Raw genomic sequence first — 25210 nt, 5'->3', positions numbered from 1 at the left:
TTGGTTCTTATGAGCTAATACTCTACATAACAATTCAAATTAGTCAGCCGGTTTTTCTCATGTTTGTGTTGGGTTGTGGCCGCTCTCTGACAAGTCAAAAGAAAATGAGTCATTGATTTGGTGCTAAAACATGATTATGCTTGCTACAATGAAAGCACCCTAGAAATATTAGAACTAAGAAAACAGCACGTACTATCTCTGTTAGACAAGTGCCTTTTGTTATGTTAAGATATTCCATTTCTTCATCAAAAAGAAAAAACTTTTTTCACAGGATATCTTTTATATCCTATGGTTCAGCATTTACTAATCTTACACCAGAAGCAGTTTACATGGAGAGATGTTTAGATAATGAAAACTTGTCTGTATCATGGAAAGGTTGCCACCTAAACTAGCCAGAGACTCCAAAGCATTTAGCTGCCAGTCATGCCTTAAACCTTGGGAACATCCCATGTTAGACTTAGATTAAGAACCCTTTTGGGGGTTCAGAGAGGTGATGGGCTGTATTCAATGGTGAATGATCCCAAGGTTGAGTTAACTCATCACTCTGAAGAACAAAATGAGGAATTAGTTTACTTAGTTAATTACTGACACCTTACTATAAACTCTGAAGGAGGGCAAAGAATGAGATACAGATAATGTATAAAATATTTAGTAAAATGAAATTCTCATGTCAGCTGTTACAACCACAACTCCAAGGATATGAGAGAGTGTGGTCTACATAGGAGGGGTGGAGTGAGTGTGGACCTCAGCCTTCTGCTCCAGGAGTCCATGCTTGTGAATGTCTTCCTACCTCTAGCGCCACTTTACAAAATCAAAACAAATGGAAAAGCTCCTAAGTATGGCTTCTTACTGGTGGTGGGAAACAGTTTGTCTCATTGTCTCATTTCAGAGATACCTACTGGTTACACAAACAGGTTCTTTTCACATCCTTTATGCCCTGATTGAGAGGATGTCTTAGTCCATTTTGTGTTGCTGTCACAGAATACCTGAGACTGGGTGATTTATCAAGAAAGAGGCTTGTTTGGTTCATGATTCTGGAGGCTGGGGAGTCCCAGAAGCATGGCACTGCATCTGTTTGACTTCTGGGCTTCCAGGGAGAGTCTCATGCCATGTCATAACATGATGGAAGGTCAAAGGGGAAGTGGATACAGGTGAAGGATCAAAACAGACCCTGGCCTGGTGGGAACTAATCTGTCACCTCCAGAATGAATCCAGTCTCACAAGAGCAAGAACTCACTCCCTGTAGTGAGAACTGTGCCAAGACACCTAGGCCCAGAAGGTGGAGTCTCTGTGACCCAAGCTCTTCCCATTAAGTTCCACCTCTTAAAGTTTCCACCTACCAACATTGCTGCACTGGGAATTAAGGTTCCAACATGCCTTTTGATGGGGACATTCAAACCATAACAGAGACATTGCCTTCTAAGATAGACCCTCCCATCTTCCTGGGGTAGGAGAGCTGGCTTGGTCTGTCTAGAAGGATGAGCAGGCTGCCCACTACCTACCTTTATTAAGAGTGATTGTCAGTCATCATTCCTTGGCTAACTTTAATTTCCACTTTTAAATGATCTAATCCTTTCAGAGAAATTTTGAGGATTAATAATATGAAAAACCATCCCCCCAAAAGCTCAGAATATTTATGAAGGTATTATTAGCAACATCTACTATGCTTTTGCTATAACTAATTCTGCCTTGTTAATCTATGTATTCAAATTAAAGGTTGTTCTTTGACCCAATGAGGGGCAGAGGCTTATGAGATTTTTTTATTATGGAATATTGGTGGAGTTTCTACCTTGATTGCAAATTTGGTCACACACCAGGTTTTATGAATGTAAAATAATCTAATCAACACTCCAGAATGAAAACTCTTGTTGGATTACTTCAAGATAATTACCGTTCTGTAGTAGGAGCTCTATCACATTGAATTAACTAATAATAGATAACATGTATTCTAGGTAAAACTCTTTTTTCATAGGATATCTTTTATATGTACCTAAAAAAGAGATTCGGATGATACATGGTAACTATTAGTAGTGCTTTTTAGTATAATTGTGGGTAATTTATTTTATCTGTTTTGTGCAATGCACATGTATTTCTCCTATAAGAGAATAACTTCAAAGTTGTTTTTTAGAAGGGGCGGGCATGAGTATCCCACTGTTTTATTGTTGTGGGTGAGAAAGGGGCACAAGCCCTCTCCTGCCACAGAGCTTTACAATGTTTGGAATAGCTTGATTGGTGTTTTTTCCATCTTCTCTTTTTGAGGAAGATGGGTTTTAAATTTTTAAAAAATTATAAATAAGGAAGAAAAAGCCAGTAAATTTGTTTATATTAGATTCTTTATATTTTCAGAGGAAGCAGCCTTAACACTTTAGATAGAACACATAACACTTTGGAAGACTCCTTTGGTGTCTTCATTTTTGGGGGGCCAGAAAGACAGTCTCTGAGGATGAGGATGGTACCACCACCCACAGGACGGAAGGAAAGTTAAAAGGAAGGTTGGATCACTTTTCAACTTCCTTCTGGAGCCCAGCCCCTTCTAACTGCTCAGGGGCTGACTTCTGTATCATCAGCTGTTCCTTTGTTTCAAGAGTCATAGACTGTATATTGAAGATCTGTGCAGTTTATGATATGTAAATTATACCTCAGTAGACTATTAGAATACAAATACACACAAAAGCCTTTCTCTCTCTTCCTCTCTTCAGCCACATTTGACAGAGAGATTGTCTATATTCCTTTGATCGCATTTTACCAACTTCTGTGCACCACTTAGCCACTGCGGTGTGGCTTGTCCTTCTTTTCCACCCAGAAGGTTCATGACCTCCATGTTGCTAAATTCCAAGTGCCCATTCCAGTTTTTGTCTTGTGTGCTCTCAGCCCCCTCCCCTCCCCTCCCATTCCCCCCCTTTTTTTGACGGAGTCTCGCTCTGTCGCCCAGGCTGGAGTGCAGTGGCGCGATCTCGGCTCACTGCAAGCTCCGCCTCCCGGGTTCACGCCATTCTCCTGCCTCAGCCTCCCGAGTAGCTGGGACTACAGGTGCTGCCACCACGCCCGGCTAATTTTTTGTATTTTTAGTAGAGACAGGTTTTCACCGTGTTAGCCAGGATGGTCTGAATCTCCTGACCTCGTGATCCGCCCACCTCGGCCTCCCAAAGTGTTGGGATTACAGGTGTGAGCCACTGCGCCCGGCCTGTGTGCTCTCGGCTTTCTAAGCCACTCTGTCAATTATCCGTCCATCAGCCATCCCAGCATCCGTCCATCCTTCTATCATACAATGCGCTGTCCTTCTGTCCCTTCTTCCAATATCCATCCACTAGTCCCTTCATCTGTCTCTGCCAGGCATTCTTTTTTTCTTTTTTTTTTTTCTTCAACAAATAAGCTTTATGTTTTAGATGGTTTTAGATTTACAGAAAAATTGCGAAGACAGAACACAGTTCCCGTATATTCTGCAACAGGTTTTACCTGTTAGCAACATATGTTAAAATTATACATTTGTCACAATCAATGAACCAATATTGATACATTATTATTCTCTAAAGTCCATATTTTATTCAGATTCTTTCGTTTTTGCCTAGAGTCCTTTTTCTGTTCCAGGATCCCATCCGGGACACCACATTGCATTTACCTGGCATGTCTCCTTAGACTCCCTTGGCTATGCCAGTTTCTCAGCCTTCCTTTGTTTTGGATGACCTTGACAGTATTGTGGAGTACTTGTTAGGTATTGTGTAGAATGCCCCTCAAATGGCATTTGTCTGATGTTTTCTCATGTTTATGGGTTTGAGGGAGGAAGACCCAAAAGGTAAAGAAACATTTTATCACATTCTGTCAAGGTACATCCTGTCAATATGCGCATTGCACAAAACAGATAAACAAAATAAATTACCCACAACGATACTAAAAAACACTACTAATAGTTATCATGTATCATTTGAATCTGTCTTCTAGGTACATATTTTTTATATATATATATTTTTTCACCTGTTGATATTCACCTTGAGCACCTGGCTGAGATAGTGTCTGTCAGGCTTCTTCACTGTACAGTTACTCCCTCTCTTTCCACACTATTCTTTGGAAGAAAATCACTATGTATAGCTCATTCTTAAGTAATGGGAAGTTACGTTCTGCCTCATTGTGTAGCTACATAATTTATATGGAATTCTTTTGCATGGGAGATTTGTCTCTTCTTCCTTATTTGTTTACTTAGTCTGCTTTATTTATGTCAGTATAGATCATGGATATTTCTTGTTTGCCTTGGATTATAATTCAATATTACTTTATTTCATAGCCCATATTATTCCAGCTTTGGCTACTGGGAGCTGTTTCTATTGGTTCTTGTGTTCCTTTGACATACCCCCATGATCGTGTGTGTATGTGTATTTAATACTTCTTTACTTTCTAGCACTACAATACTTGAATGCTTCTTTACTTTCTAGCACTATAAAATACTCTAGGCTCATCTTGTATGTCTTCTGCCCCAGATTCAGAGTCAGTCATTTCTCCAAGGAGCCCTGGTTCCTTTTATTAGAGATTGTTATTAGAAACCAAGGTATGGCCAGGTGCGGTGGCTCATGCCTGTAATCCCAGCACTTTGGGAGGCCAAAGAGGGCAGATTATCTGAGGTCAGGAGTTTGAGATTAGCCTGGCCAACACGGCAAAACCCCATCTCTACTAAAAATACAAAAATTAGCCAGGCGTGGTGGCATGCTCCTGTAATCCCAGCTACTCGGGAGGCTGAGACAGGAGAATCGCTTGAATCCAGGAGGCGGAGGTTGCAGTGAGCTGAGATCATGCCATTGCACTCCAACCTGGGTGACAGAGCAAGACTCTGTCTCCAAAAAAAAAAAAAAGGGGCCGGGCGTGGTGGCTCAAGCCTGTGATCCCAACACTTTGGGAGGCTGAGGCGGATGGATCACGAGGTGACAAGGTCAAGACCATCCTGGCTAACATGGTGAAACCCCGTCTCTACTAAAAATACAAAAAATTAGTCGGGCATGGTGGTGGGTGCCTGTAGTCCCAGCTACTCAGGAGGCTGAGGCAGGTGAATGATGTGAACCCGGGAGGCGGAGCTTGCAGTGAGCAGAGATGGCGCCACTGCACTGCAGCCTGGGTGACAGGGTGAAGCTCCGTCTCAAAAAAAAAAAAAAGGAAAAGTAACCAAGAAAACCAACATAAGGGATGCAAGGTGTACTTATTGCTACTGAAATGTCATTGTTTCTAAGATCTCTCACATGACAGCAAGAAAAGATATATGTGTATTCTAATTTGTGTATATATATCTACAAATATTTCCATATGTAACCATCAGCATCTACATCAAGCTAAACATCAGCTCATTTGATGTCTTTGATTCTAATCCATTACCACATGGGTCGTGTTAGTCCCCTTTCTTTCCCTGTCTTTAAACTCCTACTGTAACAGAGACAAACCTGTGGTTCCCACCACCCGTAACCATTCCCTTAATTGTTCAGTTGTAGTGTACATGTACAGCAATATCAGAATTGTTAACTCAATCCCTATGGGAAACAACTTTATCAACTAGAAGATGGTGCTTACATGCACTCCTTTTGCATTTGATTTTAACAGACTCTACTTATTTCTAGTTACTTCGGTTAGCACCCTTTTCCCCTATCCCCTTCAGTGAGGTTGTTGCATACATTTGTAATATAGATAGATTGTTTTATCACATTCTGCATTCCATCCTGGGATCCCGCAATCTCCTAAATGATTTTTTAAATTTGTATATATTGTACATTAAGATTCATTCTTTGTGGAATCAGTCCTATGGATTTTAACAAATGCATAGTGTCATGTATCCACCCTTACAGTATCAAACAGAATAGTTGCACCTCCTAAACTATCTCCTATGCTTTACCCATTTACCCTCCTCCTTTTCTTTTGTTTTCTTTTCTTTTATTTTGTTTTCTTTCATTTTGTTTTGTTTTCTTTTATTTTTGAGACGGAGTCTTGCTTTGTCGCCCAGGCTGGAGTGCAGTGGTGTGATCTCAGCTCACTGCAACCTCTGCCTCCTGGGTTCAAGTGATTCTTCTGCCTCAGCCTCCCCAGTAGCTGGGACTACAGGCGCGCACCACAACATCCAGCTAATTTTTGTATTTTTAGTAGAGACGGGATTTCGCCATGTTGGCCAGGCTGGTCTCCAACTCCTAACCTCAGGTGATCTGCCCACCTGGGCCTCCCAAAGTGCTGGGATTACAGGCAAGAGCCACAGTGCCAGGCCAACCTCCACCATTTCTTCCTGAACCACTGATCCCTTTCCTATTGCTATTGTTTTGCCTTTTCCAGTATGTCATATAATTGAAATCATACAGTATACAGCATTTTCAGACTAACTTCTTTCACTACGCAATATACATTTAAGATTTATCTGTGTGGTTTTTTTTTGTGGCTTGATAGCTCAATTCTTTTTATGGCTGAATAAGATGCCATTGTATAAATGTACCACAGTTTATCCACTTGGCTCTTGAAGGACTTCTTGGTTGCTTTAGTTTTTGATGATTACGAGTAAGCCTGGTATAAACACTTGTGGGTGGACTTTTGTTTGGATATATGTTAGAAATTAGTGAGGTCAAAATGCCACATGCACTTTTAGGTGCTAGGGACACAGGTGCTTAGATACAACAGCGAAAGAGTCCCTGTGCTCTTAAAAACAAATGCAAATGAGTAAATCAGAATGGCTTCACCTCATGAATAGTGCTAGGAAAAAAAAAAAAGCTAATAGGATAATGAGTGAGAGACTGTGGCCAGGTTAGTGGGGCCAGGAAGGGCTTCTTTGAGGAAGTTCATTGCATTTGTATCTGGGTCTGCATGATGAGGGATGGCACCAGCGGTGTGCAAAGCCCTGGGGGGACATACTGGACTCAGTTCATGCAAACACCCTGTGGCAGGATGAATTTTGGCATGACCAAGGGACTAGGAACAGAAAGAACTGTGAGGTGAAGATGTGAATGAGAGTATTTTCCTAAAAACTTTTTATTGTAGGCCGGGCGCTGTGGTTCATGCCTGTAATCCCAGCACTTTGGGAGGCTGAGGCAGGCGGATCACGAGGTCAGGAGATCGAGACCATCCTGGCTAACATGGTGAAACCCCGTCTCTACTAAAAGTACAAAAAACTAGCCAGGCGTCGTGGCTGGAGCCTGTAGTCCCACCTACTTGGGAGGCTGAGGCAGGAGAATGGCATGAACCTGGGAGGCGGAGCTTGCAGTGAGCAGAGATCACGTCACTGCACTCCAGCCTGGGCGACAGAGCGAGACTCCGTCTCAAAACAAACAAACAAACAAACCCTTTTTATTGTAGTATAACATGCAAAGTACACAAAACCCAAGTGCAAGTGCACAGTTGATGAATTTTGTCAAATTGAAGCCACCCACCTTCCAGATCAGGAAATGGAATAGTGCCAGCACTGCAGGGGTCCCTCATGTGTGCTCATCCCGTTATTAGCTCCCTGCCCTCCCTCCAAGGTCATCTGATTAATTTTGCCTTCTTAAAAGCTTTTATGTCTGTTTCTGTTGTTGTTGTTGTTCAACATTAGATGTGTGAGATACCCACATTGCTGCATGTCATTTGAGGTTTGAGCATTTCCGTTGCCACATAGTACTCCATGTGTGAATATGTCACAATTGTTTTTTTATTGATTCTACTTTTGATGGACATTTGGAAGGCTTTCAGTTTTGAGCTATTCTGAATTGCGCTTCTGTGAATATTATTGCATGTGTCTTTTGGTGAACCTATGTCTGCATTTCTGTTGGCTTATATACAGAGTTGCAAAATTGCTGGTTTATAGAGTATGTATATATTCAGCATTGCTAGGTACTCTCAGATGATTTCTTAAGTAACTGCACCAATGTACATGCCCACGACACTATGTGAAAGTCCTGATTGTTTTCCATCCTCACCTACACTTGCTATCTTCTGACTTTTTCATTTAGCCGTCCATTATGTATATAGTGGTATTGCATTATGGTTCAAATTTACATTTAACTGATGACTAGTCAAGTCCAGCCCCTTTTCATATGTTTACTGGCCTTTGGATATCCTCTTTGTGAAGTGCTTGTTCGATTCTTTTGCCCATTTCAAAGAGAAAAAACAACAACTTTGGGTTTGGGTTGTCTTTTATATATCCTGGACATTGATCTCTTACAGTCTAGATAAGAGCCCTTTGTTGGAAATATGTGTTCCACTTTGTGAATTGCCTTTTTCACTCTCTGAATGGTGACTTTTGAGGCACAGAGGCTCTTAATCTTAATATTTTCCAATTTGTCAGCTTTTTCCTTTGTATTTGGTATATTTTCAACCTATTTAAGAAGCCCTTGTCTGCTACAAGGTCATGAAAATGTTTTTCCTATGTTACCTTTTTGATGCTTCATTATTTTACCTTTTATATATAGATCTGTAATCCATCTGAAATTCATTTTTATGTGTGGTATAATGTAGAGATTAAGATTAAGATTATGTGTGGTATAATGGACAGGTCTGAATTTGCCTTTAGGCAAGAGTTTTAAAATATCTGGGCTCCCACTCCAAGAAAAGATACTCAGATTTTGTGTTAGAGAAGACTTGACTTGCCTAGTTAATTACATTTCTTCTCTAGGCCCAAATATGTTTCTGGACCAGTTCTTTTGGCTAAAGTCCTTGGGGAAGGTTGGTTGACCTCAGATTGTTCAGTTGGCAGTACTGTACTTTTGTAGTACATGAGCATGATGACTGGGTATTCACACGCATGTGTGAGATGTACCAGCCTTGAACCTTGTTACGACATTGGCACATTACCCATCTGCCCTGAATTTGGAAAAAAAAATTCTTTTTTTTCCACTTGGACATCCAGTTGACCCAGTACCATTCATTTAAAGATCATCTTCTCTCACTGCACTGTAGTTACAAATCAGGGGATACTGTAGATTGAATGTTTATATCCCCCTAAAATTTATATGTTGGAATCCTAAGCCCCAATATTATAGTACTGGGAGAAGGGCCTTTCAGAGGTGATTATGTCCTGAGGGTGGAGCACTCATGAATGGGATTAGTGCCCTTATAAAAGACACAAGAGAGCTCTCTTTCTCTGCTCTGCATCATGGGAGAACACATTGAGAAGTTAGCTATCTGCAAACCAGGAAGTTGGCTCTCACCAGACATGGGATCTGTGGCACCTTGATCTTGAACTTCCCAACTTCCAGAATGGTGAGAAATATATTTCTGTTGTTTAAACTACCAGTCTGTGGTAGTCTGTTAAAGCAGCTCAAACTGACTAAGACAGGAGACCTTATATGTGTGGCTCTATATAGATTCTAGTGAGTATGTTCGAATATTAGGTGGAGCCTTTCTGTCTTGCTCACTATACTCCATCTGCATTTCCTGGCAGTGGCCCCTGTGCTGTAAATATTCAATAAATACCAGTTGGTTGGTGGACAGGTCTGAACTTGCCTTTAGGCAAGAGTTTTAAAATATCTGGGCTCCCACTCCAAGAAAAGATGCTCTGATTTTATGTTAGAGAAGACTCGACTTGCCTAGTTAATTACATTTCTTCTCTAGGCCCAAATATGTTTCTGAACCAGTTCTTTTGGCTAAAGTCCTTGGGGAAGGTTGGTTGACCTCAGATTGTCCAGTTGGCAGTACTGTATCATTTAACCATCCAGCCAGTCATACAATAAATATCTTTTATGGGCCTACTATGTGGTAGGCATAAAGTAGAACTGAAATAATAGGATTATTTCCGGAGTTTCTATTTTTAATTTTATAACATTTGTTGTTTCTTTCTTTGCAAGTTAAACACTCAGTGCAAGGAGGGTAATTTTGAGAATATTCCTCCGCGTCTGAGAGAGCTTTATTGTTCTGTTATAGTTATTTAAAATTTTTGTGTGTGACAGCCTGGATAAACAGGCAACAGGCCTAAGAATTAGAACTTTTATGTTGCTATCAGACTATTTTAAAACAAACAAAACCCTACAAAGAAAAAGAGATGAAAATAAATGTGAAGTGCAGTATTTCATACAGTGAATTCAGCGAGAAGTTAAGTACTTTTCTCATTTTCAAAATTTAGTGCCAGACCAAAGACCAAGTTTAGAAAAATAGAGGAATGCATTTTCAGGAGGTTGGTGTGGACTCTGGATGTGCCAGTCAGTGCCAGTACACCAGATCGCATTGTGAGTGGGCCACGTGCCACATACCATGTGTCACATGCCGCATACTGCTCTTCTTTTTTTTTTGAAATGGAGTCTCGCTTTGTCACCCAGGCTGGAGTGCAGTGGCATGATCTCGGCTCACTGCAGGCTCTGCCTGCCAAGTTCATGCCATTCTTCTGCCTCAGTCTCCTTAGTAGCTGGGACTACAGGTGCCCACCACCACGCCCGGCTAAGTTTTTGTATTTTTAGTAGAGATGGGGTTTCACCGTGTTAGCCAGGATGGTCTCGATCTCCTGACCTCGTGATCCGCTCGTCTTGGTCTCCCAAAGTGCTGGGATTACAGGCTTGAGCCACTGTGCCTGGCCAAGTGCTGCTCTTCTTGGTAACTGCCCCCTGGGGAACAGAAGAGCCCTAGAGGCTTCTCCCATGGTGCCATCTTGCTTGGTGACACCAGGGCCTGGGGTTATGTCCCAGGGTCTCTTTGTTCCTCCTTTCCTCTGGGGATGGATGTGAACAAAGAGGGGCAAGGGACAAGCAGATCCCCAAACTGGGGCCAGCTCCAGGAGGTAGCTGTTGGAAAAAGGGGCTGCCTCCAGCAGCACTTATTGTCCACCACTGCCCATGTCCGGTGGCTGCAGTTTGAGCTGCTCTGAAGCCTTTTGGGGCCACTGTGAGAGGCAGCCTCGTAGCTTCCCCTCCTTAGGAGGAGGAAGCAGATTGCTAAGGGAACAGGGCGGCTGGTGCTTAATGTTACTTCCATGATGGGACTGTGATTCTCTTTTCTATTTAGTTAATGTCATGTCCATTTTCCTTTTCAGCTTGTCTCAGGTGAATATTTTATATATTTAGTGAAACCTCACCAACCTTGAAGTCATGAATTTTGTAACTCCAGTCATTTGGAACCCAGTGAAGGAACCTAAAGGAAAGCAGAAAGAGGTCAGGCGCCGTGGCTCACGTCTGTAATCCTTGCACTTTGGGAGGCGGAGGCGGGCGAATCACTTGAGGTCAGAAGTTCAAAAACAGCCTGGCCAACGTAGTGAAACCTTATCTCTACTAAAAATACAAACATTAGGCCGAGCACAGTGGCTCACGCCTGTAATCCCAGCGCTTTGGGAGGCTGAGGTGGGTGAATCACTTGAGGTCTGGAGTTTGAGACCAGCCTGGCCAACACGGCAAACCCCGTCTCTACTAAAAATACAAAAAAATTAGCTGGGCATGATGGGGGGCACCTGTCATCCCAGCTACTCAGGAGGCTGAGGCAGGAGAATTGCTTGAACCTGGGAGGCAGAGGTTGCAGTGAGCTGAGGTCGCACCACTGCGCTCCAGCCTGGGTGACAGAGCAAGACTCTGTCTCTAAAAAAAGAAAAGAAAAAGAATAAAGAAAGCAGAAAGCGTAGCTTTGAGACCCTAAAGAGATATGATATTCTCGGGTATGCTGGGGTATGTTCTTGATTTATCACAGAGGTCCTTGGGCTTCCACGTAGAGCTTCTGTGCTCTTAGCCACATTTCTAACAAGTTTGGTTTTCTGCTTTTTTAGTTCACTAGATTTAGAAGCAGCAAACTAGGCTGCTAGGTATACATCCTGGGAGAACATCTAGAAGTGACAGCTGACAGCCTGACAGTAAGGGAGGGGACAGAGCATCTATAAAAAGCTTGGAAGACCAGAGCCATCTTATACTCTGTATAAGGCAAAGAGAGCTCTGAGCCTGTTGCAGCGTGTCCCGAGAGGCAGTGCGGCAGGACGCCTGGCCATGGGAGTGACCTGAGCCATTCAGACCCCAAAGGCAGGCACACGAGGAATCCCTTTAGAGAGATTTGAAGAAAAAGGGTTGAAATAATTTACCTGTATAGAACCCTTGTTTTCCTTGGGATACTAAACACATAAAATAACTCCCCCTTTCTCTCCATGTCTCCCTTCTCCCCTTTCTTTTTCTCCCCTTCTCTCCTCACCTCTTTCTCTCCTTATGTCCTTCCCCCTTCCTCTCCCCCTTGCTTTCCTCCCACCCTTTCTGTGGTCCCTCCCCTCCTGACTCTCCTCTCCCCCACTCCACCCCCACCTTGCTTTCTCCCTTTCGGTTTTAACTTCCCCTTTTACTTTCCTCTCCCCTACTCCTTCTCCCTAACACAATACAGCGTCCCTTTTTTTTTTTTCTTTTTTCGTCTTCAAGGTTCACATATATGCAGTGAGTTGCTGGTGAAAGTTTATCAACTGGCTCTTATGAGAGAAAAAAATCCCTTGATTCACAGCAGCCCAGTTTCCTTGGTGTGAGTTCTCGCCATGGTTAATTCCAGGTGACCCTTGTGAGGTCCCTGGGGAGGAGCAGGGACAAGTACTTCCTCCATACAGATGCAGGAGACGGAAGTAACCTTAAGAGCATAAGAATAGGAAAATGTCATCAAATAATTAGAAAGTCATGTTTTGAGTATTTACAACTTTATTATATAATTACTCTTCTTATACAATTATATAATTTAATTAAAAATGTTAGTAACATATTTAACTCAATATATCAAAAATATTATCATTTTAACATATGCTCGATATAAAATTATTATTATTTGAGACAGAGTCTCACTCTGTAGCCCAAGCTGGAGTACAGTGGTGCAATCTTGGCTCATTGCAACATCTGCCTCCCGGGCTCAAGTGATTCTCCTGCTTCAGCCTCCCAAGTAGCTGGGACTATCGGTGCGCGCCACCATGCCCAGCTAATATTTTGTATTTTAGTAGAAATGGGTTTTCGCCATGTTGCCCAGGGTGGTCTTGAACTCCTGAGCTCAGGCGATCCACCCATCATGGCCTCCCAAAGTGCTGGGATTATAGGTGTGAGCCACTGTGCCCAGCCTCAATATAAAATTATCAATAAGATATTTTACACTCCTTAAATATATATAACCTTCCATTATTGTTAGAGGTGATTCTATGACAAATTTTGACCAGGGAAATGAATTCACTGCATGGAGTGTCTGAATAATAATTTAATGGTAATTGATTCAGTTGTCATGGGAAACTTGTCCTTTTCCTTACTTCTTGAAATGTAAGTAGAAGAGGAGAAAAAATTAAAAATAGAAACAATAAAATAAGAACTTACGTATGACGTCTTTGAACTGTTGAACAAATGCCAATATCCAACTGTGTTGGACTTCTCTGTATATGGCAGAAAAAAAAATCGTATTTCGTCTCCAAACTGCTGTTAAAAGGTTGTTATTGTTGTTGTTACATGCAGCCAAACCCAATGGTTGAATAAAAGAGAAGGTGTCATAAGCAGAGACCTGTATAAGGTGAAAGCACAGGACAAGTGAATTGTGAATGAAGAAAATTCTAGGCTGATGAAATCAAATATGAAAAGGCCCAAGCGGGAAGGAGATGAAAGTAGAATGAACCAAGGTTTACTAATTACCAATATCATGGAACAAACTGCCCCACATCTTAGTGGCTTAAGAAATGACTATCATTTATTTTGCTTACAAATCCGATTTGTGCATCATTTGTTGGGGGTGACTTATCTCTGTCTCATGGGGAATTAATTGATGTGGCAAACTTAGGACCTGAGTATGTATTTTTAACATGACTCACTCCCGCATTCAGGAAACTGTTAGGGCCGTGGGCCATTGTGTCAGCTCTTCAGGCTTTTCAGCATGCAGGCTTTTCCATGTGCTATTTCGGTTTCCTTGCTGTATGGGGACTGGGCTCTGGAGTAAACATCCTAATACAATCAGGAAGAAGTTGTATTGCTTTTAATGACTTTTCCTTGGAGGTCACATAGTATCGCTTCTGTTCTAGTCACGGTTCTAACAAGGTTTCAAGGAAAAGGAACATAGATTATACCTTCTGATGGGAAGAAAGGCAAGTGAGATCACCTTGTGAGGAAGGCAAGTGGAATGGGATATATTGTTGAAGCCAGTTTTGGAAAATACAATCTGCCACACAAGAAAGAATAAGAAAATATGGGTGATGAGAACTGAATTCAACACGTATTCATTACACTTTTGTCATGTCCTAGTTACTTTTTTTTTTTTTTTTTTTTGGAGATGGAGTCTCGCTCTGACACCCAGGCTGGAGTGCAGTGGCGCGATCTCGCCTCACTGCAAGCTCTGCCTCCCAGGTTCACACCATTCTCCTGGCTCAGCCTCCCAAGTAGCTGGGACTACGGGCGACCACCACCAGGCCCAGCTAATTTTTTTTTTTTTGTATTTTTAGTAGAGACGGGGTTTCGCTGTGTTAACCAGGATGGTCTCGATTTCCTGACCTCGTGATTCACTGTCCTCGGCCCCCCAAAGTGCTGGGATTACAGACGTGAGCCACTGCGCCCGGCTGCTAGTTAAGCACCCATGATGTAGAAGTAGACCAAAGAGACAAAAGTCACTTCCCTTCCTTGTGGGTTCTACATTCTAGGGAAATGAGAGAGAAGAGTGATAGGCGATGAGGCAATGAGGTTAGAAGAAACAGAGCCTTGGAGGTTATAGTACGACTCTTTTTTTTTAAACGGTAAGGAATTTGAATTTTGTTTCCAAGTATGATAGCTTTTATGCAGGGAAGTGATATGGTCTTATTATTTTTTATGGCTATAAAAGTTAACTTTTATTTAACATTTTTTTCAAAATACATTAAAAAAAAAATTTAAATCTGTTTTTTAGAGCAGTTCTAGATTCACAGTAAAATCGAGAGGAAGATACCTTTCCTATGTACTCTCTGCCCAGTCCCCCAACACAGCCTCCCCACCAGCTCCCCCAGCATGACACTCCATAGGAGTGGTACATCTGTCACAATCGATGAACCTACGTTGACACACCATTATCACCCAAAGTGCGTAGTTTACGTGAGGGTCCGCTCAAGGTGTTGTACATTCCATGGGTTTGGACAAATGTATAATGACGTTTATCCACCATGGTATGTTACAGAGGAGTTCCACTGACCTGAACATTCTCTCATTATCGTGTTTGACAGCTGGCTTATAAAATTCCTGAAAATTTAACAGTGGCCTCTAGTGAGCTGGTACAAGCCAGCTCCATCTAGCACACCATTGCACATACCTAATGTCTTATAGTTGCAGGATTCTCTGTAATTTTGTATGAGCATAACGACAATCTAAACTCTATTATAAGGAGAATCCCAGAAGCTCACATTTAAAAGAGACCCGAGAGATCTTCTGTCCTGACCTCTCTGCCTGACTCCATCTATAGCATGGTAAAAGGATCTTTCAGGGCCACTGCTGCTCAGATTTCTCACGTCTCCACACAGTATCCGTGATTGACGCACACATTTGAAAGTTAAGGGATTTTCTTCAGGCTGCAAACTGGGACTGGAATTTCATGGCTTTCTCTCGTTCCTCTCTAATTTTATTCTCATGCAAACAGCCTGATTTCTGATTTCATAATTTAGCACAAGACATATTTTATTTAAGTAGGGATGAATTTAAAGATCACAGAACCATGTCATTAAGTAAAATCAACAAATGTTTATCAGTGTTCAGAATCTCTCCCTTTCTTTGCTGAAGAATTTATGCTATGTATTCATCACCTGTCTATAAAGAATTATAGATGGGAACCCTTTGCAGATGGGTAATTCATCATTAGATAGGTTATAGATAATCTCTCTATATATTCATTATATGGCATTGACATTTAGAACTAATGGTTAAAGTCACTCTAGATGGGAAACATTAGATTTCTTCCCTAGACCAGGGAGACTGGACAGCTTTCTAGAAGATCTCTGTAACCCCCAGCATCGGTGCTTTTATGACATGGTGAAGCTCTTTTGTAAAGCTGTGGTTTTGTGTGTGTGTGTTAATGCACCAGACCGTTCCTGGCCTACTGTGCGAGGCCCTGTGGTGCAGATGGGGAGGTGGGTAGAAATAGAGAGCGAGGTACAGCTGAGTGCAGACTCCCAGCTCTGAGCATCACTAGGTGTGTGACTTATTCAATTCATCATTTAGATATTGAGAGCTGATGTTAGGCATCTTCTTTCTTTTCTTATGCAGCCTTGGTTTATTGTGGGCCTCAGAACAGAAGCTTCTTAGCCTGAAAATGAAGTTCTTTGGAAGTGCCATCTGACACTTCTCCTGATGGGCAGAGTTGCTGAAACCAGAAGCAGGGGGTTTGAGGGGTGCTGTAACTGACGTGGGGAGACTGACTGGAGACAAAAAATGAGGATAGTAACAGGAGATGACACCTCCTCCCCAGGAGGCTGGATGCATCTAGAGGCCTCACGTGGCTGGATGTGGGTTACAAGGTCGCTCTCACAGTCAAGGTGTGAGCAAGGCCTTGGTCTTCCTATCAGCCGTGCTGTGTTCTAAGCCGCTCAGTCCACTCCCCATCCACCTCCAAACTGCTGCTTGCCTGGCCTCCCTCTTCATTGATGATGTGATGAGCCACCCAAATAGACATGGAGTTTTTTTGTGTTTTGAAGTAATTTTAATTTACAGATTTGCAAAGAAAGCACAGAGTTTTCCCCATGTACCCTTCGCCCAGCTTCCTCCAATGTTGACATTTTCTTGTGTATTTCTCGATACTAAGAAATCAGCAATGGTACAAGGTAGCTAATGATAATCTTTATTGAGATCTCCCCATTTTTTCCACAAATACCATGTCTCTTCCAGTATGTCTTCCAGGAAACCACATTGCATGAGTAGAGTTCATTTTCAGCTCCTCTCATTTTCTCCCACACTTGGCACCACCCTTTTTCTTTCCCATCCCTATGGTGAGTGCCCGGGCCCAGCCTTTTCCACTCATGTGGAGCCTTTGGCACCCTCTCCTGGGCTCCCTTCCCCCAGATTCTCCCATCTTGCTGTATATGTGCTATTCAGAGAGGCCACCATAAAAATGACTCTTCTCAGGGGCCTCAGATCTCTCCCTGAATGAAGTCTGAGCTCCCTACAGCCCTTCTTTGTAACTTTCCAACTTGGTCTTGCACTACTTTCCAATTTCAGCCTTCTTCTGCAGACAGATGGGTCTCTTGGCAGACAGATGAGTCTCTTTAACTCTGCTTAATACCTGACGATGCCTGGTTCTCCCTGTGTGTTCCTTACATACTTTATTTATCTTGTTCAGTCTTAGAATAATGCCGATGCCAGCCAGTGCTAGGAATTGAGGCCCGCAGAGGCTTATGGAACTGGCCCATGGTCACTCAGCCAGGACGTGGGAGTCCAAAACTGCAGACCTGAGGCTCTTAGGCACCCCACTCTCTCATCTCAACTTCAGGATAGCCTCGTGAGTTCTGCTCACGCCATTCCCAGGATCCCCCATCCTCAAAACTTCCTGTCTCTCAGTCCGGTCAATCCTTCAAAGCCCAACTTGAACCCCATCTCCTTGAGGTCTTTTGTTTTAGGCTGAAATCAATTTGATTACTCAGCACATCTCCCCCCCCACCCCCCCCGATTTATTAAGATATTATTGAAAAGTAATAATTATATATACTTGCAGTGTACAGACATGATGCTTTCATAGGTGCATATATTGTGAATGATTAAATCAAGCTAATTAACATATCCATCACCTCACATACATACCATTTTCTAAATTGTGAGAACACTTACTAACTTACATACTTCTTGGTATTTATAAATCAATTACAAAAAATGCTATGGCATCTTGGTGGGCACTTGCCATAGTTGCCTGTGGTATGGTTTCTCACGTGTGTGCATTTTTATCTTCTCAATTCGACTGTAAGCTCCTAGAGGGTGGGAACATTGGCTTATAATATTTGTGTCCTCTGGAAAGCCTGGCAGATATTCAGTGTTCAACAGTGTGTTTTAAATAAGTATAATTTTCTGGAAGATAATCTAATAATAAGTAGTGAAGGCCGGGCGCGGTGGTTCACGCCTGTAATCCCAGCATTTTGGGAGGCTGAGGTGGGCGGATCACAAGGTCAGGAGTTCGAGACCAGCCTGGCCAATATGGTAAAACCCCATCTCTACTAAAAATACGAAAAAAGCCTGGCATGGTGGTGCATGCCTGTAATCCCAGCTACTCAGGAGGCTAAGGCAGGAGAATTGCTTGAACCTGGGAGGCAGAGGTTGCAGTGAGCTGAGATCGTGCCACTGCACTCCAGCCTGGGCAAAGAGGAAGACTCTGTCTCAAAAAAAAAAAAAAAAAAAAAAAAAAAAAAAAATAGCGAAGAGGATGTTCCATTTTTGCTCTCGTGTTTGAAACGTATGCTCGTTTGGCTTGAACACTGTTTATGATACCACTATGACATTTCATCCGTGTTGACCAAATAATAAAACCAGAAACAACAATGACAATAGCAGCTCACATAGTGCTTATTATGTGCTGGACTCTATTCTACGGCTTGCCCATGTTAACTCCTTCCATCCTTTTAATAAACCTGTGAGGTGGATGCTATTTCTGGTCCCATTGTAGGGATGGAACCAGGCAAGAAGAAGTCCAGTAACTTGCTGAGAGCCGTGGAGAAGGTGGTGGAGTTGGAAGGGGCCCCCTCTGAGCTGGGTTTCTTGGATCTGCTTCAGTGGGATCTCTCAGCAGATCACACATGGACCCAGTGCTTGCCTCTTTTTGTGTGTGAAATTACAGTAGTCAGTTACTAAGGATGCAGAGTTTTGATATGTTGAATATATTTTGGGGAAAGTGAGTCTGTTAATATTGTGAGTCCTTATAAATATTTAACTCCCTGCTCTTTATGACTAGTTAGCAATCTCCTTTGTAAAATATTACTTCAACAATGAAAAGCACAAATAAAGTTGAACTCCTGAGCATGGGGCTGGTGAGGACATTTCCAAATGCAAGGAAGTTACTTTGACATCTCTCTGGTGGTGCCTTGGTCAGCCCAGGTACAGATGTGGGTAATTACCAGAACTGTTGCTTTGTGTGATTTCCCTAGTCAAAGGCTTAATCATTTGACAGCATCTAACCACGTGTTACCAGGTAACATAACCCATGGCTCTTGACTGTGCTAGGTATGAGGCTGGTGTTTTCTCAGCAGAACCAGTTAAAAGAAAACCTAGATGTCATACCCCAGTCTGGCCTGTTTTGGAAAATGCAGCTTGAACCACAAGCACAATCTACCCGTGGTGTTTTATAACACTGTTTGGTTGGCCAGTCTTCTTCAGTGGGCCCTGAATATCTTACACTTCTCTCTCTGGTAACAGGATCTGTAAACCGGCCACACCTGTCATAATGACTCCACTAAAGGACAATTCAGAGCTCCACTGGGGATACTTAGAATAGTGAGCTGATGTGATCTTGTGTTATTTTCCCTTTCTTGGGGGTTATCCCTTGATTAATTACCTGTCTTTTGGAGAGAGAGTGTTCTTATAATTGGGGTGAACAGAAGGGCCCTAGTGGGCACCACAGGATGGGGGAGTGTGGGGCATTGCAGTAGAACCCAGGCAGCACTTGGAGCCAGCCCTACTGGCTATCTGGGCAGGCCAGCCCTGGAGGGATTCCTGTCTTCTCAACGGGAGTGCCCATGGCTTCCATGAGTTACCAAATTGGAAATTGCTTCTAACAATCGAGTTGGAGGCAGGGTGCCCGTGGTACAATCTGTGTCTGGCTTCCTTGGCAACTACCTCTTGTCTTGTTTCCTGCTTCCAGTCAATGCCTTTAGGAGTAGGCTGAACTTTCCCCTTCATTGTATGTCTCAGTGTCAAAGAGAGGACAAAGAAGGAACATCTTGTTGCTATCTTATTTGAAATACCAGATTAGTTCAGGGTTCAATAAAGGTGAGACCGTCCTTAGCTTATTTGAAGGAATTGCTGTTAGTCTAATTCATGATCTGCGTCTTTCTACTGCTATTTTGGTGGATTTGTGGATTGGCGTCCCTGGACCAGAAGAATTTTGTTATCATCCTCAAGTAGTCCACATTCAAACAAATCCCATTTGGATCACAGAAGTAAGATTTTTTCCTTCAAGCTGTTATAATGAGTAAGGCCCAGGTAAGGGCCGTGTCCTGCCATTGCTGCAGGTATCTGGGGTTTGCAGAGGGCCTGAAGGAGTGGCTTCAAACAGGACAGTCCTGTTCATCATGTGGGAGACCTTGTGGGCAAGGAGATGGGTTTTATACGGGGGAGGACACTCAAGGAAGAGGGAGGAGAGATCACGAGGAAGGACCAGTTATTTAGGACTGGTCCCACCCGCCAGTGATGTGGCCTCCCGCTGTGTGTCTCTCTCTACCTTCTAGCATGCCTGTGTCCTAACTCCACGTCCTGTTTTTGCCTTTTCCATACCAGAAATCCTAATGTCCATGGCTCAGCCTGGCCCTAGTTCGTGACAGACGTCCTGCTGTGTAGCTCTGTGGCAGATGTTGTGGACACGGAGCACCTGTCTGGGCACCATTCAGCCAGCCTGTTCTCAGTGGAAGCCGCACAGATCTTCTCTGCACCATGTGACCGTTTGAAAACAGGGGTGCCCTTGACAATTCCGAAAAAACTAAGATAGACCGTGTCTTTTCCTGTTGTTTCTGTGAAAGGATCTGGGGAGAAGAGGCAAAAAATGAAGTGATAGTTTCAGAGCCATATATGGACCTCATTTAGTGGAGTGAGTGTTGGGGCCAGGTTTATATCGGGAAGGGAACTATCTTGGTAGATAAAAAGGGAAAATTCTTGCTGGTGTGACCAAAAGGCTGGAACCTGTCTGTTGACAGCAGAGAAGGCACACGAAGGGTCATGTGTAGCACGTCCTCAGGCCTGGCTTTGGGGCCTGTGGAGCTTCCATGCAGATCCGGTGGTCACAGATAGCCTCACTATTCCTTTCACCCTCTCAGTCTCTCTCTGTCTGTGTCTCCCTGGTAGGGTCCAACATACACATATCTGTGGGTGCAAATACATGAGCAGCTCTGAGTCAGTCGTCTTTCCCTCATTGTTGTCCCCAAAGTCCCACAGTCTTGTGTCCTTCTTGGAGACCCGTTTGATTCAGCATCCTGTGAGGCCTGGGGTTCAACTCCTGACAACTGTCAGGGAGGCAGGCAGTGGGGAGTGGGGCGTGGGCCGCTTTCTCTGGGCCAGTCCGGACTGCAGCAGAGCCCCAGCAACTCTCCCAACAAGAGGCCAGGGCAGACTCATCTTCTGAGGCCCCGTCGTCAGACGAGGAAGATGGGCTTCCCTGTGGCATGTGTGTTTCCCCTCGTCACTGTGTGGTTAGCCCCGGTGGGGATATAAATATTATCCAGCTGTTCACTGGTTAATGTTTTACCTTGCATGAGAATGTGCTGTTCCCAGGCAGCTGTGTGTCATAGTTACAGTCTCCTAGAGGGCTTGTGCGTGTGTCTCCTGGAGCCGCGGCTGGCCCTCACCCCCCATGCAGCCTCCGTGAGGCCTTTTGTGCAGAGCCTTGCCCTTGTGTGTGCCCTCCTACTCCATCTGCATCTTGTCGTCAGTTGCTGGTGCCACCTCAGCAGGGTTTACCGTGACCTTTCTTGGGCCCATCTGGGAGCAGTGGGAGTAGGTCTGGACCTAGGGGTCCAACGGGTCTTTCCCACAACCTAGCCTGTGTAAGAGGCTGGAGGAAACCCTGAGTGCAGGCAGAGGAGCCTGTCACAGAGGCCCCTGGGGACAGTGGACGCTGGCTCTGTGGGCCGACTGAGGAGCCAGACCAGCTAGAGCATGTCAGGGGATGGTGGGTGTGATTGGAGAAGAGGGCGGTCACAGCAGGTGAGGTTGTGTCCCTCTCCTAATATGCAGGGCAGCCTTTGAATTTCATTTCTTCAGTTCAGGTAAAGTCAATACAATTGATTTCTAGACCTGTAGACCTACACGAAGTATCTCAACCAAAGAGATGTTTATCTCTAACCTAAGCATAGCTCCAACTATTTTATTTCTCCCTTTGTTTTTTGGAATCATTAAAGATAAAATTACTCCCAGTCATCACAATTGCCACGATGACATAAGATACTGTGTCAGAAATAGTAACGAGGGTCTTTATACTATTGTTTATTTCATTACTCGGAATGAAAATGACAATCTAAGGTGAAGAGATGGACTTAGTTTGTCTCAAACAGGGAAACATCTAGGTGTAGATTTTCAGATCTCACAGGGGACTAATTTCTTCATCTGCAGAGGAGGAAATAGACAGGATCTGTGTAGCTCTTGGGTGACCGGTTCAATACACAGATGCTGGAGGTGAAGGGAGCTCTCTAGGGAACGTTCGGTGGCTGCACTTATTTGCTTTCTGTACTCTCCCTGTCACTACGAATAAGGGAAGTGTTTTTAGAAGCTGTGTTCTACTTCCTAAAATACCTTATAATGCATTTCCTTTTGGGAGGAAGGGAGGCCTGTGGTGTCTGCCTGTCCTGAGATTAGAACCAACCTGGGAAGGCACTGGGGAGACCCAGGGAGGAAAGAGACTGTGGTCGTCAAGCATAGTGGCTCATACCTGTAGTTCCAGCACTTTGGGAGGCCAAGATGGGGGTGCTGCTTGAGCCCAGGAGTTCAATACCAGCTGGGACAACATAGCGAGACCATTTCTCTACACAAACTAAAAATTTGCCAGTGTGGTGGTGCTAGCTACTCAGGAGGCTGAGGCAGGAGAATTGCTTGAGCTCAAGGGTTCAAGGCTGTAATGAGCTATCATTGCATCACTGCACTCCAGCCTGGGCAACAGAGTGAGACACTAACAGAAAGAAAGAAAAAGAGAGAAAGAGAGAAAGAGAGAGACAGAGAAAGAGAAAGAAAGGACGGAGGGAGGGAGGGTCGTTCATGAAGCCTTTATCTATAACAGACAGCCCAGGTGTAGAGAGTCCAGATAAGTGTCTAGATTTTTCCATGTTGGCCTATGTTTTTAAATGGAAATGAACTCTGCAGACTTGCCCTTCATTAGAATCTGAATCCCCAAACACCTGTCTCTCATTAAATCTCTGCCATTGGTTTATGGGCTGTTAAAAAAAATTGGATAATATCCGTGATGGCTGTCTTACACGAGTGACATAAATAACATTCTTTCCAAATACAGCTGTGACAAAACTGAACAATAATATCCATGCATAGAATTAGTGAGAAAGACAGGGGTTTGAGTCCCAACTCTGCCACATTACTGACTGTGTGATCTTAGGGAAGTTACTTAGTCTCTCTGTTTTTTGGTTTCCTCATTTGTAAGGTGTATGTTGGGGGAACAGGTGACAAAAGGGATGTTGTAAGAATTAACTGAGATGGGCCGGGCATGGTGGCTCCAGCCTGTAATTCCAGCACTTTGAGAGGCCAAGGGGGATAGATCACCTGAGGTCAGGAGTTTGCGACCAGCCTGGCCAACATGACGAGACCCTGTCTCTACTAAAACCACAAAAATTAGCTGGGAGTGGTGGCATGTGCCTGTAATCCCAGTTACTCAGGAAGCTGAGGCATGAGAATCACTCAAACCTGGGATATGGAGGTTGCAGTGAGCCAAGATTGTGCCACTGCACTCCAGCCTGGGTGGCAGAGTGAGACTCCATTTCAAAAAACATCAAACAACCAAAAAAGAATTAACTCAGATGATCCATGCGATAAAGCATTTAGCATAGTGTCTGGTAGACAGGGTGCACTCAGTGGATGTTTGCTATTATTATATTTGAGACAGAATAGTATGGATTGGTACAAGAGTTGACTTCAGCTCTAGCTGCGTGACTGTGGGCAAATAACACCCTGAGTCTCAGCTACTTCATCTGTAAGATGGGGATATTAGTTGCATCTGCATGAAAGAGTGGCTATGAGAGCCGTACATGGCAGGGCTTGGGGAAAATAGTTTAATGAAATGTAAGCACAGTAAGATTTAATACTTCCGTGTTTCATCCAGCATTGTATAAGGAACTCTGCACCCGTGGGTACATGTCATGAGCTCCTCAGTTTGCCTCCTGTTGTTTTCTCTGATGTCCACGTTGTCACAGCTGTTCTTGGAAGAGCTGTTTTAGGCGTGTGTCTTGAGGTCCTTCCTGTGGTCACTGTAGTGGGCGACACAGGAGAGGCAGTCTGTGAAGCTCCCTAAGAGCATGGCTGGGGTGGGGGCGAGTGAAGTGAAAGCCTTAGATTGTGTGACTTTGAAGGGAGCCTGGTGCTGAGTCATTTGAAGAGATGATTTTTTATTGCTGAATGATGAGCCTGGACTACGTCAGCAGGTCTAAGAGGGGCTCTGGACAAAATAAGAGATAATCTGGTGCACATCTACATAGTTACTGGAAAATTAGTGTCCACATTCTTCTTATAGTGCATCCAAAATAAGGACAGAATGTCAAAGTGTAGGCTTATTTGGGTGAGAGAAAGGTAGAGAAACTACAGCTCTTCCCTTAGGTCAGATTTAAATTGAGTAGTTACTGATGTCTTTTTTTAAATGTGAAATTTAGTGGAGCTGCCTTTCAAAGTGCGGTGTTTATCCCCTCTTTAGTCTGTCTATCCATAGTGGCTGGGGGCTTCATGTTAGGCTGGCATTCTATGAGGTGTTCTTGGTAAGGATTTCCTGGCATGGAGTCTCGCTGTGTCGCCAGGCTGGAGTGCAGTGGTGAGCTCTCATCTCACTGCAACCTCCGCCTCTCGAGTTCAAGATTCTCTTGCCTCAGCCTCCTGAGTAGCTGGGATTACAGGCACACACCACCACGCCCAGCTAATCTTTCTCTAGAGGTTATTATTATTCAAGGGTGTTTTTCAGGAAATTGGTGGACAGTGGTGGGCATTTCTGCTCTGGGATTCAGGTTGTCCTTGGAGAAGAAATTCTAATAATCTGGTAGAACATTAAAAAAATGTTCTTGAATATTTAACTGTTGGCTATCAATGTTCTTTTCTGCTGCCCTGTCTCTTTGCTTACTTTATTTCTTGTTTCCCAAGCAATCCACTTCTCAAATTGGCTGCTTGCACATAATGTTTTCAAAAATTTTTTTTTTTTGCTGATACCTTAATTAGGAAAAATGTCAGCTCTGCGCCTAGCCTTCTTGTTTCTAAACATAGTAAGATGCCTTTGTCCTTCGCCTTAGTTGTACCTTGCTGCAGAGCTAAGCTGTTAGGTTTGCTTTGAGTGTGTGTGAGTCATCTTTTTGACAAACACAGCATACCTTTTGTGTATATGTGTTAAGATCTTTCATTAAATGTGACTTGATTTATTTATGATTTTGAGCTAGGACAGGTTTTCTTTTTCATTGCTTCTCAAATTTGCCTTGAAATAGAATTAC

The 25210-nt window shown here is 43.4% G+C and overlaps 1 protein-coding gene and 1 non-coding gene across 2 annotated transcripts in view; both read left to right on the top strand.

Moving 5' to 3' along the window:
* The window catches only part of PPP1R14C (protein phosphatase 1 regulatory inhibitor subunit 14C), a 108917-nt gene that overhangs the window by 14069 nt on the left and 69638 nt on the right, over nt 1-25210 (top strand). The gene's annotated exons all lie outside the window — the stretch shown is intronic.
* LOC119625546 (small nucleolar RNA U13) lies at nt 8685-8788 on the top strand. Its single transcript, XR_005241738.1, has one exon. It is a non-coding gene; the product is annotated as a small nucleolar RNA U13 (small nucleolar RNA).

This window comes from Chlorocebus sabaeus, chromosome 13 (assembly GCF_047675955.1).
Source record: "Chlorocebus sabaeus isolate Y175 chromosome 13, mChlSab1.0.hap1, whole genome shotgun sequence".
Lineage (NCBI taxonomy): Eukaryota > Metazoa > Chordata > Mammalia > Primates > Cercopithecidae > Chlorocebus > Chlorocebus sabaeus.
This window is presented reverse-complemented; position numbering and strand designations above follow the sequence as displayed.